Source organism: Lactuca sativa, chromosome 6 (assembly GCF_002870075.4).
Source record: "Lactuca sativa cultivar Salinas chromosome 6, Lsat_Salinas_v11, whole genome shotgun sequence".
Lineage (NCBI taxonomy): Eukaryota > Viridiplantae > Streptophyta > Magnoliopsida > Asterales > Asteraceae > Lactuca > Lactuca sativa.
Window position 1 is genome coordinate 62,363,209 of NC_056628.2, and position 19,601 is coordinate 62,382,809.

The 19,601-nt window shown below is 34.7% G+C and overlaps 1 non-coding gene and 1 pseudogene across 1 annotated transcript; one reads left to right on the forward strand and one right to left on the reverse strand.

The window, feature by feature from the left end:
- Positions 1-526: 526 nt before the first annotated feature.
- Positions 527-1,145, reverse strand: LOC111897819 (umecyanin-like; annotated as a pseudogene).
- Positions 1,146-9,674: 8,529 nt separating this feature from the next.
- Positions 9,675-9,781, forward strand: LOC111897833 (small nucleolar RNA R71). Its single transcript, XR_002852397.1, has one exon. It is a non-coding gene; the product is annotated as a small nucleolar RNA R71 (small nucleolar RNA).
- Positions 9,782-19,601: the final 9,820 nt, after the last annotated feature.

Genomic DNA, 19,601 nt, shown 5'->3' on the forward strand with positions numbered 1-19,601 from the left:
AAATGCAGTGAATCTTTGGTATTAAATTTAATAGTATTTTGGTTTAGATTGTATTATTGAAAGTTCGACCCAATAAAAATTAAATTTTAACTTGTTTTTTGTGTATTCTATTTGGGTTGGGACACCTGAGAATTTTAATCCTAAATTCGCCACTGGTGGGGATACCCACCACTTTGATCTGGATGCTCCACTGTATGAATTATTTTCATTATTGTTATTTTCATGAGATAATCGGATAAAAAAAATACATTAATCGCAAACGTCTAAGCATTATCAACAAATGTATTAATTACATGTATCGTCTTATATTATTGGATATAAATATAGATAAAGTTTTGCACGATCTTTTTCGTAGGTTTCTCTTAGAAGGTCTAGAAAAGCCGAATATAATGGAAATACTCATATTTTCAGTATAAAGCAAATATTAATATCTTTAAGTACATGAAATATGAATAGAATAAAAAAAGATAAAATCCAAACAAAAACGAATTACGTACACTTATCTCATCATAAGTAAACACTAGATCTAAAAAAATAAAGCTAAAGCTATCGCCAAGAAACTGAAGGGTGCCACGGCCGTGAAAGATAGAGCAAAACTGGGTGATGGCTGTTGTAGACTGGTGCTATGTGTGGGTGGAGAAACCGGTGCGGGAGTGGCGGGTGTTGCTGTTGGTGAAGGGGTGGCAGAGGTAGCGGACACATTGATGGTGAGTTTCTGACCAATTTGGCAATGAGTTCCAACGGTGCAGATGTAATAGTGTGTACCAGGTGCGTTCAAGGTGACTCTAGCGGGCGGTAGTGGAGATGGAGATGGGGTTGGCGGTGGTGCATAGGCCGTACGCCGCCTGCGGTACTTCAACAACGTTATGGAATCCGGTGATGAAGTTAAAGAGAAGAACATCGCGACTCTGAAGGTCTGAGTTGATGCCCAGGTGATGTAAGCAGAAGGTCCGTTGGAAGGAATATTCCAGCCCAAGGCGTTACCGACCACATGCGTAGTTTGAGCCTCCGTCCCATGAAACTGCACAGATGCAAGCATGAGCGCCATAATCACCACCAAATTGATATTTAAACCTGACATTTTTTTGTCCTTGAAAATCTTGCAAAGTGAAATCTCAGATGAATATCAAGAAGGATTTTGAAGGTTAATTAATGGTGTTTTGATTTGTATTTATAGGGAATGGTTGTAGGGACGCGTAGTATATCAGCAACAACCACGAAAAGGAAAGACGTATTTGAAATCTAGAAGGATTTTGAAGGTTAACATTTTAAAAAAATGTATAAAAGAGTTGAGAGGATATTTGTCTATTATATATATATATATATATATATATATATATATATATATATATATATATATATATATATATATATATATATATATATATATATATATATATATATATATATATATATATATATATATATATATGATGATCGTTTTTTTTTCATGTTATGGCTTCCTGGCCCCTACGTAGGTATATGTATTTATATATGTGATTTAAAAGATTATTTAGTTAAGCAGTAACTACGAATACAAAGAAATCAGTTTTATTTGCTAAATTCTGCAACTATGCAACCAATTAAATATCTAACATAACAATAAGATTGCTGAAAAAAATCAATAACATTTCAAATATAATTAGGTAACTAAATTTTAGAAACAAAATCTTTAGAAAAAGATAATAAACTAATCAATATCCAAATTACAATCTCTATCTTTGATAAAAATACATAACCTAAATTAGAAATCACTATTTACTTTCTCTGCCCAAAAAGAACTTGCTCACTGGAAAACATAAGGCACCACTTGCGTTCGCGTTAGAAACCCTTGACGACTTTTGTATCTTCGATCAACACTACCATAAAACCTGGTAAATTCCTATGCCACAATTTATAGGAATTCCGTAGGAATTGATGCAATTCCAATTCCAATTACAATTTCATATAAATGTGTACACATCTAAACACAAAGTCAAATGAGACATACAATTATGCAATACATCTATTCAATTTCATACATGTATACAATATATCTACTCAAATGAGACATAAAATCAAATGAGACATAATTATGCAATTTCATACATGTGTAAAATACATCCAATTACAATTCAATTTCATACGGGGCTGACTCAAACTAGGGCTACATAGGCGCGGCTCCACCTCGGACCCCACTGGTCCTAAATCCTAAACAGAGAAATACTCCTCGACAGACCTGGCCGGCGCATCAAAGGCACTACTGATTTCCCTTATACCCTTATGGCCATCGCCATGCTTGTCTACCTCAGTCTGGTGAGTGATGTAATCCTATCATAGTCTTACAATACTTCAGATCGACCATGGTTACCATCCATGACCTTACCACACCTTAACCATCACAACCACACGCGCCTGAGTCGAAACCCACATCCAACTAGGTGTTTAGGTCATACCTCGAATTCTGAAACCCTCATCAGATAAGAACAAGTAGCGAGGCTCTAACATAGCCCTCAATCTGGATTCATCCTCAAACCTACTATGCATAACAAGAAGATGTCGACTGGCTGCAGGGAGTTCCCTGTACTTCCACTTATAAAACCTTGAACTAAACGGCCACTTGAGTCATCTCAATTCCTGACCAGGATGCGGAACTTGCCCTAGTTCCACACCTGATCCAATTCCCAGAAATTACTATCGATTCTCCCCCACTTGGATTCGGTGAAGCTCTTTCACCCATAAATCTAATGGATTCTCAACCCATTGAACCAGTGACACCTGAAACAGTAAACAAAACTTTCATTTTTCATTATAGACAAACACATATATTATTTAATTCAAACGTTCACAAACATTGAGTAATTAAAACATTTATCAGAGTTATATCCCAAAATCACATAATGCGGAAACATAGGTGTGTGCGCTGCGATCAAGTTGGGCCCTTTCTTTCCAAACAGGTGATACTTGAAACCATAAACAAAACTGTAAGCATGAAGCTTAGTGAGTTCCCGATAACATACCCCACATAAATCCACAAAATCACATAATCCATATAAGCTATGCGTACAAACATATAAGGATGCCATGGAAACCCTCCAGGGTCTTACTCTGGGTGCCATAAGCATCCCCACATGGTTTTAGCCCACTTCCATGGGAACCCCCACATGGTCTTAGCCCACTGCCATGGGAACCTCCACATGGTCTTATCTATTTTCCATGGGAACATGGTCTTAACAAACTGTCATGGGAACCCCCACATGGTCTTCACATAAATATATAACATACTAATAGCACATTCGCAAATAATCACTATAGCCAAAATAAACTAACTGCCATGGGAACCCCCACATGGTCTTTGCATAAATATGTAACATATTGGAAACAGATTTTCAAATACCACTACATGCTAGAGTCACGAAGACAACTGACATACTATATATGACTAATAGCCATGGGAACCCCCACATGGTCTTCACATAAATACATAATATATCGATAGCGCATTCACAATAATCCTCCCAAAGAAATAAATGGGCCAGACCTGGTGCCTTCGACCCATTAGTAAGGTGAGAAGACTCATCTCGCACTACTGAAGTCTTGCGGATAAAACTCTAGTTGCTAGCTGACATATCCCAGAAATGTCAACATAAAAAAAAACACCCAATTAATATTTGGGTCTGAGTGTGTATCCATAAATCCATACTTGGGGTAAAAGACAACTTTACCCACAACCTATCTTGATCCAAGACCAAGGCCCAAGGTCACACTCTAAAGGCCCAAAAGCCAAACAATGAATCAAGACCCAACATATGACCTAATTTTCCAAATTAGCGCCAAATTCCTCACATGGGCCTTACCCTAAAGCCCATCCAAATATTCTAGTCCATATACTAGTCCTTAGATGGCCCAACAAGAACCCAAACACCTAAGCCCAAAAGATAGGCCCAACTCAAATCCCAAACAAAATTAGGGTTTTCACATAAAATTACGATTAGGGTTAAGTAAGAACACTTAACCCATTAAGGACATAATCCATTAAATCCATCACTTTACTAGGTCAACCATACAATGTGTTCGGACTTAAGTCATAACTTTAATCCAACGGTCTAAAACACGGGTCCCGATAAATCCCCGACAAATCCAAAACTAACATCTCCAAAATTAGGGTTTTCTAAACCCTAATTTGGGTTTCCAACCAAATCGCATGTCAATTAGTCCAATGCTTAAGTTTTAGGTCAATTAGGGTTTCACTAGGCCAGACACCACTGATGTGTGCAAATAGCTACACCTAATTTTACCTACTCTCCTATTACCTATTCGACCTAGGGCTATGTACCCCTCGTAAAACAGTATAACACAAAAGTCGGGTATGGAACACAGGGAACGATATTAATTATTCAAGCTACTTACTATTAAATTAATCTAAAATTCTAACAAAAGTAAAAGGGGTTTTATCTAATTTTGCAAGTTTAGACAAACTTAAATTCTCAAACACAATTCAATCAAATAATAAAAACACTTTTGTTAGTTTGAATCCACATTCCCTCGATGGTTTAACTATTAATTATGACAATTACTGTTGGTTACCAATTTAAGTATTATTAGCAATTCAATTCCAAATTTACTAATATTAAATTAATTCGTGTAGATCTATGCATGATCATACATAATTTAACACAAAATCAAGTATTATATAGGATTGGAGCTATGTAAGATTGAGTTGACAAACACAATTATAGTCATAATATGATTTCTCCAGCACAGCCAAATTCAATACTTCAATTACTTATTTAAGATTTGTTTGATCTTAGCTCTAAAAATCTAATATTTACTAAATTACTAGGTAGTCAAATTCATGCAGATTAGTATCAAATTGAGCATCCTAGGTATAAACAATCAAACACAAGACATTAACCAACTAGAAAAGTCTAAATTAATCTAACCAAACCATGAGTTCCAGCTTCATCTAGCTAACAAAAGTAGCTAAATTTAGCTACTCATAGCTAAAATAAAACACATAATTTCAATTAATAAAGACATAATGAATTGTACCAAATCAAAAGTAAAGTAATGATCTTCCTATTTTTCTCCAATACTAATGCTTGAATTCTCTCTTAATTCTTTCTGAAATTCACCTTCTGGAACTTCTAATCTCCAGCCAACCTCTCAAACATGTAAGTGTCAAAGATATATATACTTATCATGAAATTGAATTCCACGTTGTGGATTAAGACTCCACCTCATGACCTTGAATGAATCCTTATCGGGAAAGGATTTTGACTTTGTGTATACTCATCTTCCAGAATTTTCCATTCCAGGTCATGTAAGAGAAGTCCACGACTTGGATTCAGCTGTTTTCGTGAGCTTTCTTTTCTTTAGTTTCCAAGCCTCCAAAGTTCCTTCTTTTCTCACTTTTAGTCCTTATTCTTCAAAATGACTTCTTTTGGCTGCAAAATTCAATTTAGTCTTATAAGTACCATTATTCTATGCAAATAACCAAAGTATGTATAAAAATGTATTCAAATATTGCCTAAAAGTATGTAAAAATATGGCAATATCATAATAACCCACACTTATAATTTGCTTGCCCTCAAGCAAAACTAATTATTTTTAATTCAAACCTTCATCACTAGCATCACATAGAACAATCCATTTTGAACTCAACCATTATACGAAGACCTCAATGTGTATAGTTGTGTATAATTCTCCTAATAACTTCCCAACCCTAGCTACTCACAATCCTTATGAACCTTCACCCCTTAGTTTATACAATAGTCATTTTTGCAACCCTCTGAATCAATCTGCAAAAACCTTTCCTAACCTCAAGGTATTTTTGGTTAAGCTACCCAAGCATACATAATCTAGAAATTACAGCTTTACATACCAAAATGGAGCTCTTGGAATTCTTCACTTCTATGAGTATTTGATCTTTGCTTTCTTTGAATTCACCACCTTTTTGTGTGATTTTTGGTATTTTTGATATTTTGATCCTTTAGAATTTTTGATATTTTGATCTTCATACTTTTATTGCTCCAAAAATTCTTCAACTTTTCGGTAATTTCTCTCTCTCTCTCTGTCTGTCTGTCTGTCTCTCTCTCTCTCTCTCTCTCTCTCTCTCTCTCTTTCAATTTCTCACTTTTTTCACTTAAATCCTACGTGCTTAAGCAAGGGAGCTTAACATCAATCTTTATTGGTTAAAGGTATTAGTCTATGTACAATGACTACATAAGCTTTCCTGGATAGATTTTCAGGTTCAGGCCGCAAAACATATTATATCATATAAACTACCCGATTACCTTTCATATCTCAATGCTTTTCACTAAGACTTGGGAAGCCAGAAATATACTATAACATATATTGGCTCAATTAAACATTTGAGCTCTCATTGGATTATCCCATATAACACTAGCAACTTAAGTCTAAACTATTACCAGATTCAAATTTTAGATTATTATTTCAAATCCATTTCTAAATTTTTAATTTTTTAAAATTTTCTAGCCATTTACTTTTTTGACCCCTATCCCTACACTTATTACATAAAATGCCCTCATTGTATTCATAAAATAAATTAAAAGCAATAAAAATGAAAAAAAAAAAAAAAAGGGGAACAAACTCCCCTCGGGTAGTAGTGGCGAGATCGATTCTGAACAAGGTGGATAACTTGAACATCTTGAACTTGGACTTCTTCAAATATGGAAATTGGATCTTTAACAAGTGATATACGTAAATGTGCTGACAAAATATGAATCTGAGACTTTAATCTTCAACAAATGTAGTGTAAAAAGATTCAAATTATAATAGACCAATGTGGGAAAGCATACGCCACATTGAATGGTGTAGAAAAGAAGAAAAATGAAACTTCTGCATTCCATGTCGTGGTGTATGAATACACGATGTGGCTTCGATTAATGCTATTTTCTGAATTCGTGAATTAAACTCAATCCACGACGTGTATTTGGTGTCCACATCATGGAAACTGGGCATCATAGAAAGCATTTCTTCTTCAAATAAGTGTAATGTGAACTTGTGTCTTAATAGATTAAGACCCTTCTTAACTGTATATTTTGTGACTCTTCTCTAACTCGCTTCTCTCTCGATTAACCCCACACTTATCTAAGATTGTGGATCTCGACTCATAACTCTAAATGACATGGCTTCTCTCGAAAACTTCTATCTCTAACTCTAAACTTCTCGCTCACGAAAACTCACGAAATCTGCAACAAAGCAAGTTATAGAGAAGAAAAGAAAATAATCATCCATTATCCGGTTACAAGTTTCAAACAAATAAAAGGATAAACGAGCAAGTTCAAAAAACATAAAAATAAAAACTAATAATCATCTTCATCACCTCAATCTCCACTAGTTCCTGCCCCGTCTCCTTGTCTTGTCCATAACTCTTCCCATGTTGGAATATACGGGCAATGAGGTGGTATCATGGGAGGTCTCTCCATATTAAAATGTATAGATAAAGCATCGAGCATTTGGTGTTGTAGTTAACACATCCACAAAGATTTTCAGAATATAAACCAACCCGGCTTTGAAACGGATCGGTCGGTATACCACCCTCAAATGGTTGAGGTGGTTGTTGTGGTTGTACCCTCTCTCCTCGGGGTCTCACATTCCTCCGCCTAGGCCGAGGCTGTTCTCCTTGTTGCCCTATTTTTTATTCTTCATACTCTAGTGGTATCACATAAACTCCTCCAACATTCACTACAACCCGTACGACACCTAAAACTTGGATAGTCTAGCCACTATCCTAAAAGCGCGCGAGATTCCTAATAAAATTAGGAGTTAAGATGCTATAAGAACGGGAAAGTTGGGTGACTAGATGTCCACCCGTGATGGGACTACCGGATACCCATAAACCATGCAAGCATATACAGAATGTCACAAAAAATACCGGGGGTGATTATGCTCCACAAATGAAACAAGTTTTAAAGAGGCACTTTATCTCCATGATTTTTATGATTGATCGAGAAGGTAATGAGGCGATGCAAAAAATGATACACGGGATTCCAAATTTGTCCTTCGCATGCATCACTAGAATTGTACTCATGATTCGATATAGTCCTCCAAAAATGGACATAAAAAATCATGGAGGTGAAGTCTCGAACACATCCCTGCAAGAATAGAACAAAAAATGGTGAGAGTGTCTCCTCCTCAGTATAGAGTCCCATGCGTCATGCAAATTCCCGAAGGCTACATTCGTGTTACACGCCTCTCAATCTAATAGCGAGTGCCCAGTTGTAGGTGGGATCGACAGTCTTATCCTCAAAACTCACGGTGGCAAAGAACTCCATCGAAAATTCCCAATAGACGGGTTCTTGAAGAGAAAATAGATTCCTCTACCGTTACACGTAATGTAAAGCCATCCCCCATAAACACTTTTGTCCAATATCTTTCCAGCTTTATAATCATACCAACCCCGCATAAGCATGCCCAATCCACAATGGGAGCAACTGCAAACTCACGATTATATAACCATCCCAACCGATTCTCATAATTATTCAACATTGCATGAGAATGGATTTGCGGAAACCAGTATAGCGGGTGAATACTTGCCACATCAATAGGGTCTTGTGCTTGAGGAACTGCCCTTTGAGGATCCATTTTTCCTGAAATGACCAACGACAAACAAAACAAACCAAAAGAACCAAGACATCAAATTGTAAAGCAAAACAGGGAACTAGTCGCCCAGTTTCCATGTTGTGGACCTGGTTCGTGACGTGATTCTGTATCGGTCCAACTATGGTCAAAATCAACCATCAATCTCACTTGGGGTTTGTTTATTTTGTCAATCCAAGGCCTTATATCAGACATGCATTCGAAAATAACCAACCAATGGACTCAATTTTGGGTATTTCATCTCTAAAGAAACCCTAACCACCAAATGCATAAAATGTGAAGAAAACTATAATATTAGTGGATGTAACACTTACCAAATGTCGTTAAGAGACAAAGGATACAAGACATTTAGGAAGAAAATGGCAGAAAATCAGGTGTGGGGCTTAAGCTCTTCGTCCGTGCGTGTAAAGAGTAAGCAAATGGGGAATTGTCAAAGTGTTTAGTATAAAGTAGTCACCCCCCCCCCCCCCCGAGGTGTTTTTTAAGTCCACATCGTGGGATCATATGTTGGGCCTAGAATCATCGGGCTAACTCATTTTCCGCGAAGTGGGCTTTTAACCCACGACATGGAATTGAGGTTTTACACTTCAAATGTCTATTTTAATATAAAAACCTTAATTTATATACCACTAAATCTTTTTGGACCCCACACTTGATTTTCACCAATTTCTAAAATAATTAAGGCGATTACACTCCCTCTTTGGTTTCCTCCAATTTTCATCATACTTATCCCCACTCGAGTAGCAAAATTGCACCTTTTTATTTCCATGTTACATCTTTCACAACCAACTCTAATAACATGAATTGATTGGTCCATCTTGGTCATTCTTCTGTCCATGGTGTCAAGCATAGCTAGTACAACAACCATGTCTTCAAAATTTCCTCCCCCAATTCCTTTAACTCCATCATGTATTGGATTATGGTACTCACAAGAATGCTTCGAGAACTCTTCAATCAGCCCCTTTACTTCAACCGAATTTTTCTTCGTAAGTGGTCCTTGAGAATCAAGGATTTGCCTCGTCATAACATTCACTCCGTCATAAAAGATAAACACTTCCTGTTGTATGTTACCGTCATTTTGAGGGCAGTTTCTTAGTAACCCTTTATAACGCTCCCATGCCTCATAAACTGACTCACCCGGTTGTTGCTCAAAGTTGGCTATTGTCTTCTTGAGTTTAGATATCTTTGATGGTGGGAAGAATTGCTCCAGGAATTGGTCACACATCAGTGCCCAAGTAGTAATTGCACCAGGTGGAAGTGCTTTCAACTAATCTTTGGCAGTTCCCTAAAAAGTAACAGGAAGCATCCTTAATAAAACTGTCTCTCTAGGAACATTCGGGACATTGAAATGATCCACAATCTCATTGATCTCATTTAAATGCTACTAAGCATGCTCATGATCCTTCCCAGAAAATGGTACATCCTTAAGTGCAGTAAAAATATGTCAATTAAACTCGAATGTTGTAGCAACAAGAATTGTGGTTTGTACTTACCGGGACCAACATCGTCTCTTATTCACTTCTTGTATGCTCCCATGGACTCACCCACGTTCTTTCCTTTCTTCTTCCCAAAAACTAATTTAAGGTCTTTAAAAGGTGAGCTCTTTGGTGGTTGGTCTTCTCTCATGTTCTTATCTGTCTTTTTGTGAATGGCCGACTCTGGATCTTCAAACGGTGGTACCAAAGGTGTGCCGGAACCTCTGGTCATGAACTACTGCAAAATAAACAAAACATAAAAACATAAATCTGAACAAAAACTAAAAAAATATAAATAAAAATACCCTACTGACTGGACTCACCTCGTGGACTTAAGGTCCAAGTCATAGGTACAACACTGAAACAAAAACTAATATAGAGCTTAACTTTTTGCAGGTTTTACCCCACAAAAATGATCGATTAACCTAGAGCAATTAAATTAACAATAAAATAAGTCATTCCCCGGCAACGGCACCAAAAACTTGATGCGTGCAAATAGCTACACCTAATTTTACCTACTCTCCTACTAGCTATTCGACCCAACGTAGTGTACCCCTCGCAAATATTATAGCATAAAAGCCGGGTATCGAACACAGGGAGCAAAATTAATTATTTAACCTACTTACTATTAAATTAATCTAAAACTCTAACAAAAGTAAACAAGGTTTTTATCTAATTTTGCAAGGTTAGACAAACTTAAATTCTCAAACACAATTCAATCAAATAATAAAAACACTTCTATTAGTTTGAATCCACTTTCCCTCGATGGTTTAACTATTAATTGTGACAATGCTCGTTGGTTACCAATTTAAATATTATTAGCAATTCAATTCCAAATTTACTAATATTAAATTAATTCATGTAGAGCTATGCATGATCATAGATAATTTAACAGAGAATCAATTATTAGATAGGATTGGAGATATGTAAGTTTGACTTGACAAACACAATTATGGTCATAATATGAGTTATCCAGCACAGCCAAATTCAATACTTCAATTACTTATCTAAGACTTGTTTGATCTTAGCTCTAATAATCTAATGTTCACTAAATTACTAGGTAGTCAAATTCATGCAGATTAATGGTCACTAAACTACACAGAATATTAAGTAAAGCAATCTACTATCAAATTGAGCATCCTAGGTATAAACAATCAAACACAAAACATTAACCAACTAGAAAAGTCTAAATTAATCTAACCAAACCATGAGTTCCAGCTCCATCTAGCTAACAAAAGTAGCTAAATTCAGCTACTCATAGTTAAAATAAAACACACAATTTCAATTAATAAATACATAATGAATTGTACCAAATCAAAAGTAAAGTAATGATCTTCCTATTTTTCTCCAATACTAATGCTTGAATTCTCTCTTAATTCTTTCTGAAATTCACCTTCTGTAACTTCTAATCTCCAGCCAACCTCTCAAACATGTAAGTGTTAAAGATATATATATATATATATATATATATATATATATATATATATATATATATATATATATATATATATATATATATATACTTATCATGAAATTGAATTCCAAGTCGTGTATTAGGACACCGCGTCGTGGCCTTGAATGAATCCTTATCGGGCAAGGATTTCGACTTTGTGTGTACTTATCTTCTAGATTTTTCCATTCCACGTTGTGTAAGAGAAGTCCACTACGTTGATTCAGCTGTTTTCATGGGTTTGCTTTTCTTTAGTCTTCCAAGCCTCCAAAGTTCATTCTTTTGTCACTTTTAGTCCTTATTCTTCAAATGACTTCTTTTGGCTGCAAAATTTAATTTAATATTATAAGTACCATTATTCTATGCAAATAACCAAAATATGTATAAAAATGTATTCAAATATTGTCTAAAAGTATGTGTAAATATAGCAATATCAACCACCCACTGCCACCTCGGGCGGTGGTGGTCGACGGCGGTTCACCGCGGCAACCACCATTTTTAATTGTGTTGGTTTTTAATTTTAACCCAAAACATGTCAAAAGTATCCCAAATAACAATCCAATCATACACAAATGCACACAAGCACCCAAGGTGGCTGCATGAGATGACAGCCACCACCTTACGGTGGTGGTGATGGGTTTTTTCTTTAGTTTCCTGGCCAAGCAAAGTCCATACAATATCATACTAATAAAATACGCTCACACACACCAAAACACATACAAAATCACCCCTCACGGTGGCTGGTTGTGGCAAAAGGAAGCACCATAGCGGCAGCCACCATGGTTGGCTGCTATATTGGTCCGCCTAGCTCTCTGGCCAATAACACACCCTCACACACACTTCATGGTGAAGCAACAACACACACAAACACGAGTTCTGTCGAAAATCACACACCCATCTCATCCACTTCGGGTGGCAGGCGGCAACCGGAGCACAAAGGGCAGTCGCTCGGAGCTGCGGCGGCGGCGACAGCGCCACAACAGAAAGGCGAAGGAGGAAGAAGATCAACACCCTTATCTAGCAAACAACAATAGCAACAATAACAGTCTCGCGCTCCCGACCATTCCCGATTAAAATGACGTCGGGTTCGCAAACCATGCCTTCGTCGGCCATGAGATCAGCGACAACGATGCTCGGCGATCCATGCATGACTGAAGGGGGCAACACCCCGCTAAATATTAAGGATTTAGGGTTACAATAAAATAATATGATTTACATCTCGGGGTTAAGGGTTTATTATTTATTTACTTATTTAATTAAATTTCAAATGGAATGTTACATATATAATACATCCAATTCTATAAAAATATGTACACACTTAAACACCAAATCAAACAAATCATGCCCAATTTCATTTTCATGCCTAAAAAAATAACACAAAACATAAATCTCCCTATTTTTGCCATTTTTGCCTAAATATGTACACATCTAAACACAAAATCAAATAAATCATGCCCAATTTCGTTTTCATACCTAAACAAGTAACATAAAAATTTTTTTTGCCCAAAACATAAAAAAATAATAAAAAAGAGAAATCAGGATCTTACCTTAAAATGACCAGTGTAGCTTGCTGTAGAGGCCGGTGGTGGTGAAGGGCCGACGATGATGAAGGCTATGAAGGCTGCAACTGGAAATAATACCCCAAAATTAAAGATGAAAGCTACAACCAGACAAAAAACCTCAAAACCGGAGTAAAATCCTTGACCAATCACAAAATTAAGAGGAATAAAAGGACCAAGAAGCATACCTGCTAGTTGTCGGCGAAGGGGAGTGACCGGAGGAGGTTTATTCGTCGACAGAATTAGAGAAAGAGAGACATCGGAAGTGAAATGATGCAGTCGCTGGTCTTGATGGGGCTAAACACTCTGCCGCCGACAAGTCATCATCATAGGGTACCACTAGCCAAGATTACGCCGTTTTTATTGCCGAAACAAAGAAAACAATTGAAAATAGGGAGCTGTATCGACGACAAGTCGTCAGGATTGCAGCGTGGCAAGGCGACGACGTGTCGATGGTATAGCTCTCCCGAAACGGTATTGTTTCTACCTTCTGCACCATGGAATAAAAATAAAGGTAAATTATATTTGTCGTGACATATACCAACGATATGTAGTCGGTACACATTTTCAGAAGCTGCGAAAAACTTTTTGTTTCCCGCCTAACCTATTCGGATGATATATCGTCAGCTTACAGTTCAAGGTCAAAGAAAGTTGGTCAACTCTATGCCGACGACAAGTCGTCGGGACAACAACCATCTTCAATAATTCCTCAATTAACCAAAAAAAGTAAACCTAACTTTTGAAATTTCGGTTGGCTTAGGTCTTAACCAAAGCAAATTTGCAAGTTAAACAACAGTTAATGCGTAAAATATATATACTAAAAATTAGGTTTTTCAATTTCAATCTACGTATGTTTGGGAAATAGAAAGATATAGAAATGAAACCTGACCTTTTCATTTTTGACGCGAGTATGGATATTGCCATGTTCTTTATCAACACGAAGGCGTTCTTGTTCTTTTATTTTTTTTTTGGCAATTACGGATTCTGACATCACCAGGCAACGGTGAGAAAATCGTTCTCTATTAGAGGGTGTAGTAAAGGGGTCTGGGAGAATCGGGTTCTTGGGTATAACGGCGGGCTTTTGAGGATGGTTGCTGTCGGCATCACCACCTTGCCTCCCCGAAGGGTTATATCGTCGGAGTTAATAGAGAAATGAAATTGTGGAACAAACATCATCAAATTGACATGGTCATCGTCAGAACGCCAACAGTTGCCGACGGAGGTGGAATTGAGAATCGATTTATTTGAAGTGGTTAAAGACGGATGACGGAATCACTGACTTACACTATAAGGAAAAAGGCTTTTACCGGCGACTACCAATAGTCGCCGGTAATACTAATAGCGGCGACGCGTCGCCGATAATGAGTCGTCGCTATTGGTCACTATGTCGCCGCTAATGAAAAAAGTCGCCGCTATTGACTATGTCGCCGCTAATGAGTACTGTCGCCGCTAATAAGCATGTCGCCGGTAATAATATTTGCCGCCGGTAAAAGTGTCGCTGGTAATAATATTTTTCATTTTTTTTCTTTTTTTTAATAAATGATTTTGGTTGGCGGTGATAATGTCGTCGGTAATAACAATATTCGATTAAATATAAAAAATAATAGTGTTGACGCTAATTACAAATTAAATGTTAACAAACATCCGATTAAATATCAAACATAATAGTGTCAATGCAAATTACAAACAAACATCCGATTACAATTAAATATCAAAAGTCATAATATCCAAGTAGCAAAACAACCAAATTTTTACAATCTACCAAGTAGCAAAGCATGACAACATATGCAAATAAAACGCATCCTTACATACCACCATCTTCGTTCCCATCGTTTCCTTGATTATTTTGTGATTGAAAAAACGAATAAAGTTCATCCCCACATGTCGGGTCGCTGAGCATTGCACGAAGATTTTCCAACTACATAATTAATAACAATATATATATATATATATATATATATATATATATATATATATATATATATATATATATATATATATATATATATAAACTTATAAGTTAGATTGTCAAACATAAACAAAAAACTATCAAAATACATTGCTATTTTAAAACTAAGAAAGAAAACCAAAGTACATTGCTATTTCTTTCACTTGGACAAAAACCCAATTACGAAACTTTTTAGCAAATAATCACCACAAAACCAAAATTACCAATTCCACATGCATTTTACGATGCTAATGTAGATTGCTATTTTTAAACTAAGATAGTAAACCAAAGTACATTGTTATTCTTGCATTTTGGGCAAAAACTAAATTACCAAACCTTTTAGCAAATAATCACCACAAAACCAAAACTACCAATTCAACATGCATTTTACGATCCTAAAGTAGATTGCTATTTTTAAACTAAGACAGAAAACCAAAGCACATTGCTATTTCTTGCATTTGGGACAAAAACCAAATTACCAAACTTTTTAGTTTTTAAACAAATTTATAATTTTTTTAAACAATTTTAAGTTGTTAAACAATTTTATAATTTTTTTTGTGTTTTTTTTCAATTATAACAATAATTTATTTTTATTTTTTTCAATTATAGCATCCTACTTATAAGAAAACCACATAATTTTATATAATACATAAGAACATGAAATTCACATACTTTTACATACATATTATGTTGTTGTGTTGTTCTTTTTTACCGTCGAGATTAAAAAATATATATATTTAATTTATAATATTATATAAATATGTTGCAAATAAGACACTTAAAAACTAGAAACTTTTTAGTATTTATATATAAGTATTTAAACAATTTTATAATTTTTTTGTGTTTTTTTTCCAATTATAACAATAATTTTTTTTTATTTTTTTTTCAATTATAGCATCCTTTAACCTATTTTTATGGTAACCGATTATTATTGGTTATAGAAATATAACCTTATAAATTAATTTGAAGATTATAAGTTAACTATATAACTTATTGGTTAATTAGTTTGGAGTTAGCTTGGGTAAAAACTAGAAACTTTCTATTTTTTGTATATAAGTTTTTAAACAATTTTATAATTTTTTTTGTGTTTTTTTTTCAAATTATAACAATAATTTATTTTTATTTTTTTTTCAATTATAGCATGCTACTTATACCAAAACCACATAGTTTTATATAATACATAAGAGGATGAAATTCACATACTTTTACATATATATACCACATATACACCAAATACAAATACATACACATACACACAAAATAACATCCTACTTAAACCAAATACACATAATTTCACATATATACATAATAACATCCTATTTATACCAAATACAAAAGTTTCACAATCATATACCACATTTACAACAAGCATACATACATTCACATACACACAATAACATCCTACTTATAACAAATACATATAATTTCTACGAAATACTAATATACCACATATACATCAAACACACATACATTGGTATATATAAACCAAATTCACATATATTCAAACAAATACGAAATATACAATCTAATTTTCACATACGGCAATTTTCACATAATTTCACATATAAATACAAATTCACAAAAAATGAAATAACAGAACCTGTAGTGGCGAAAATCAACGGATATGTAGCCGGAAAAACTAGTCTTCACCCGAAAGTACCCTCACCGGAAAAACTAAACAACACCACCAAAATCACTGAAATTGAACAATTTATTGCAATTTAGTCATTAAATTCAGCTTTTAATAATCATCAAATGTCCCTAAAGGCTAAACTACAAGTGGAAGTTATACAACTAATTGCAATTCAATAACCACAAACAAGAAATTGAATAACTTGCTTCTAATCCAAAACAACACCACCAAAAACAAGAATATGAACAATTTATTACCATTCAATCACTAGATAAAGCTACAAATCGAAATTAACATACAAATTAAAAATGAAACTACTAAATCAACTTACCTTTCTTCAAGAAATGGAGTTAGAAATTGGTCCCAAAAGCTTTAACCACACCTAGAGATATTTGCTTGGAACAATGTGGGGAGAAATTTGCTTGGAAGAAGCAAATTAAAGAGAAAATCGGCAAAATGCTAAAGGAAATTGGAAGCAAACAGAAAGAAGAATGAAGAATGGAGGGTTTCTGCGTGCGTTTTTTTTATCTGCGAGAGGCAATAACGACGACACCTTTAGTGGCAACACCAAACCCTTTACCGGCGACAATGAGTAATAGCGGCAACAAACTGGAAGGAAGGGTACCGCATCATTTTTAGTGAACTATTAGCGGCGACTTTTTTTAACCTTTAGCGGCGACATCTGTGTCACCGGTATTAGGTTAGACAGGATAAGACACCCCACCCGTTGGATTGGATATCTCATCGAACGGTTCAGATGTAACAGAGGGGGAAAGTGCGGATTCGGGTGGCAACCCTTTAGTGGCGACACTATTACCGGCGACAAGGGGCTTTACCGGCGACATTATCTAAAGTCGTCGGTAAAGCCCCTTGTCGCCGGTAATAGTGTCGCCGCTAAAGGGTATATTTCTTGTAGTGTTATAAAGTCTGCGCAAACGGGGTAAGGAGTAACTAACATATACGAAGGAAGTTTTAGGGCGCTTGAGAGATGAGGCGGCGTAGGGATTAAACTAACCTCGGTGGAATTAAGTAACCCTATGAACAATACCCTGGTTAGGTTACATGGTACTATTCCTAAGATCTATATATATATATATATATATATATATATATATATATATATATATATATATATATATATATATATATAGTGTTCATGCGAAAATGCAAATAATTTGCGAAAACACGAAAATAAGAAAAACCTATGATATTGTGTCACCTCAACATTATATTTTGGAAAATAATTCATCCAAACTTTGAAATACATGATGATAATCGATGATAGATGAGAAATTGTATCATATTAGCAAAATATGATTTTTAACATTTTTATTAGGAAATCATGGATTTAAAAATGATTAAGGACGTGAAAAAAAGTAATTATTAAAACCGTCTTAAAATCTATATTACCATAACATCATCCAATGTAAACTTACTATCTTTAATTTATTGCTAATAAATTTATTTTTTTATAGTACATGTGTTTGATTTTTATAAGATAAAATATGTTTTCGTGTTTTCGCAAGATATTTATATTTTCGAATGAACCTACTTCTGTGTGTGTTTGTATATATATATATATATATATATATATATATATATATATATATATATATATATATATATAATAACCTCGCCAACAAATCTCGATAATGGTGTCTGCGAGTCATATATTTCCTTGCGATTATTAATGTTTTGCTTATTCGTGATGTATCGTTCAACCATGCAATAAGAATTTGTTATAGTAAAGAGTAGCGAGACAACATATTTCAGTCTATCTAAGAATGTGGAGATTATATCTTTAGGTACTTTTATGATATTTCATAATTCTAATGTGAGTCTTGGCGTCCCTCAAGACTCACATGTCTAAGATGAAACTTAACGCAAAAGAAGACAAACGTGAAACTTATATTGATTTCCTAACGAGAAGGACATATGAAAATGAAGAAACCTAAATGATGCAAAAGTTAATGCAAAAGAAGACAAACATGAAGCTTATGATGATTTCCTGACAAGGACGTATAAAAGGAAGACATCTTAAGGATGCAAAAGAATGCCAAGAAGCTACATTATTAATGTTTAATCCATCCTTTGTTGCAAAAGAAAGCCACAAGACTAGTATTACAACAACTTAAGTGTATTATCTAATACGGATGTATATAATTTTACTATAGTTTTAGAATAAATATGTTGTTCCGTAGTGGATCAAATATTGTTGATTCGTTTGCTCATGTAACAGTTAGTTTTTATAATTCAACAACGTTATGAATTTTTTTTCTTATTTTGTATTAAGCGATTTTTTTTTGTCGAGATACCCTTTACTTATTGGGGATACTCTTTCACTTTGATCCTGGATCCTCCTTTGAATGAATTATTTTCATTATTGTTATTTTCATGAGATAAATCGCAAACATCAAAGTATTATCAACAAATGTATTAATTACATGTATCGTCTTATATTATTATTGGACATAAATATGGATAAAGTTTTGCACGATCTTTTTCGTAGGTTTCTCTTAGAGGGTCTAGAACAGCCATGTTATCACCATATCTTTTAATTCAATAAAAAAAAAAAAAAAAGTCGAGCTCCCATTTTCTAAAATTTATCATAATTGTCACGTATCCAAGTATGAGCTACTAATATTGATTCCGTAGTGGTATCTTTTAATTCAATAAAAAAAGTCGAGCTCCCATTTTCTAAAATTTATCATAATTGCCACGTATCCAAGTATGAGCTACTAATATTGATTCCGTAGTGGTATAGTCCCATGTTTCTTTTCAAAAAAAGCCAAATATAAGGGAAATACTCATATATAAAGCAAATATTAATCTCTTTAAGTACATTGAAATATATGAATAGAATTAAAAAGAGAAAATCCAAACAAAAACTAATTACGTACACCCTTCTCATCGTAATTAGTAAACACTAGAT